The 2,667-nt window shown below is 44.6% G+C and overlaps 1 protein-coding gene across 1 annotated transcript in view; it reads right to left on the bottom strand.

The window, feature by feature from the left end:
• SLU7 (SLU7 splicing factor homolog (S. cerevisiae)) overlaps positions 1–2,664 on the bottom strand; it is a 15,828-nt gene extending 13,164 nt beyond the window's left edge. Inside the window, exon 1 of the mRNA XM_011966671.1 lies at positions 2,520–2,664. The gene's annotated coding sequence lies outside the window, so the exon portion shown is untranslated. The remainder of the gene's footprint in view (positions 1–2,519) is intronic.
• Between the last annotated feature and the right edge of the window lie 3 nt (positions 2,665–2,667).

Here is a 2,667-nt window from a genome sequence, read left to right as displayed (position 1 = left end):
AGGATAGTCTTGATCTCCTGACCTCGTGATCCACCCGCCTTGTCCTTCCAAAGTGCTGGGATAACAGGCGTGAGCCACCACGCCTGGTGAAAGACAACACCATCCGTCCCTTTACATTAAGTGCTTCAGCTTATCCCTACATCTATGTCATTACTAAGACCCGTTATTTTCACCTTTTGAATATCATTCAAATGCATCTACTTCTTTCCATTCTTACTGCTACAACCCTAGTGTAAGTTATTACTTTTTCCTATTTACTGGTCTCCTCTGATTCCCTCCAATCAATTCTCCACATTGCAGTGTTAATTTTTCAAAACACAAATCTGATCATATCATGTCTGAGATGGTTTGGCTCTGTGTCCCCAGCCAAATCTCATCTTAATTGTACTCCTGTAATTCCCAAGTGTTGTGGGAGGGACCCGGTGAGAGATAACTGAATCAAGGCGGCAGTTTCTCCCATAATATTCTGGTAGTGAATAAGTTTCACGAGATCTCATGGTTTGATAAAGGGAAACCCGTCTTGCTTGGCTCTCATTCTCTATTGTCGCCACCATGTGAGAGGTGCCTTTCACCATCCTTGTGAGGCCTCCCCAGCCACGTGGAACTGTAAGTCTGACAACCTTCTTTCTTTTGTAAATTGCCCGGTCTGGGGTATGTCTTCATTGGCAATGTGAAAGCGGACTAATACAATGTCCTACTGCCCAAGCTTAAAATCCTCCAATGCAGTACCATCCAAAAATTCAATACAGCACCATCTAAGAGAAATACAATGCTAGTCCCATATGTAATTTTATGTTTTCCGGTAGTCACATTAAAAAAGTAAAAATCAACAGGTAAAATTACTTTTACAAGATTTGTGTTGTATCCAACATATTATAATTGCAAATTTGAATTAGAAAAAACAACTCTGTCTTTAAAAGTTGATATGGGTTTTATACTTATTTAAACTAGTCACATTTCCAGTTTCAATAACCACAAGTCGCTAATAACTAGCATAACAAATAGTGACAGCTGGGCGCGATGGTTCACACCTGTAATCCCAGCGCTTTGGGAGGCTGAGGCGGGTGGATCACCTGAGGTAAGGAGTTTGAGACCAGCCTGGCCAACCTGGCGAAACCTCGTCTCTACTAAAAATACAAAAATCAGCCGGGCGTGGTGGTGTGCACCTGTAATCCTAGCTACTAGGGAGGCTGAGACAGGAGAATCATCTGAACCTAGGAGGTGGAGGTTGCAGTAAGCTGGTGTCACATCACTGCACTCCAGCCTGGGCGACAGAGCTAGACTACGTCTCAAAAAAAAGTGACGCTCCAAAGGATTTTATCATTCGTACTCTAAAAACTGACATCTTTTTAACACACCGACATGGTCCACCATGGTCTGGCATCTGCTTACCTTCCAGCCTCATCATTACAACTACCCCGCATCCTTCTCTACTAACTACATAGATCTTCTTGTGGTTCCTCTAACACACCGTGCTCCCTGTAGACACTGGGCCTTTACACAAACCCCCTCCCAGTGGAAAGTGCTCAATGCCTGGGGGTCTACGATGCTTCTCAAAGGTGTTCTCTTCTCCTGTGTCTGACCTATAGAAAACCTCCCCATGTATTTGTGTAACATATAAACTGATGGCCTGAATATACTGCGAAGAGAAGCAGAACAAAGGTAAATTTAATAATCTTCATTAAAACAGCTACCATTTCTTGAGCCTACCGTGCATCACCTCATCTGATCTTCACAATAAGCCCAGTAGATAGGTCTGATGAACCCCATTTTACAGGGAAGAAACAGGTTCTGAGAGGTAAGATCCTCAGCCAAGAACATATTGTAGTAAGAAACAAGGACTTCAAACACAAGTCTGACTCCAGAGTCAGTTCTCTAAAAACAGTATGTTATACTCTGTCCATAGAACATTGGCTTCTGGGCCTGAAATATTAAAAACTAAAACTGAATGAAGTAATATAGTTACCAAGTTGTACTCACTCGTTTCCGTCGCTGTGAAGGGGCCTATTTTCTTCAACTAAGAACAGTAATAGCTCCCACTTACTGAGGGCTTACCGTAAGACAGTGTTTAGAGATTTACTTATATAGATGTTTTCATTTATATCCGCATGACACCCCACTGAAGTCAGATCATCTCGACTTAACAGGAAAAACTGAAGCTTAAGTAAATTTTCCTGGCGAGGAAATACAGTCTATCAAATTGGGTACTGGAAGCAGCTTTCCCCGCTCGCAGTCCGGGGATCGCTCAGGGTCTTCAAGGCCACCGTCACAAAGGTGACACTCTCATAGTTATCCCGACTGTTTCCCTGAAGACGCAGGCCTGGTCTGGCTGGGCACGAGTGCCATCAATGGGGCTCAGGACAGTGGCTTCCTTTTCGGTCCGCCGTCCTCGCTCCCTCCTCAACAACTGAGGTCTCATTATCCCCGTGAGGACACATCCAATAATTAGGAGCCTTCGACCCATTTTCTCAGGTTCCCCAATTTCCCTTCGCCCGAAAGTTCTAAAAATATTTTCTTACCCAGTCCCGCCGCAGCTGGTGCCAAGTCCATCCGAGACAAGCCAAGCCAATCTCGTAATGTTTACTTCCGGCTTCTCGCCTCATTCCGGCGGCCACTGCGGTAACTTCCGGACGATCGGCACATGCGCACTAATTTCCTGGTGGGACG

This window comes from Mandrillus leucophaeus, unplaced genomic scaffold (genome assembly GCF_000951045.1).
Source record: "Mandrillus leucophaeus isolate KB7577 unplaced genomic scaffold, Mleu.le_1.0 Scaffold77, whole genome shotgun sequence".
NCBI classification, from domain to species: Eukaryota; Metazoa; Chordata; class Mammalia; order Primates; family Cercopithecidae; genus Mandrillus; species Mandrillus leucophaeus.
The sequence above is the reverse complement of the archived record's forward strand: the minus strand, read 5'-3'. Positions and strand labels throughout refer to the sequence as shown.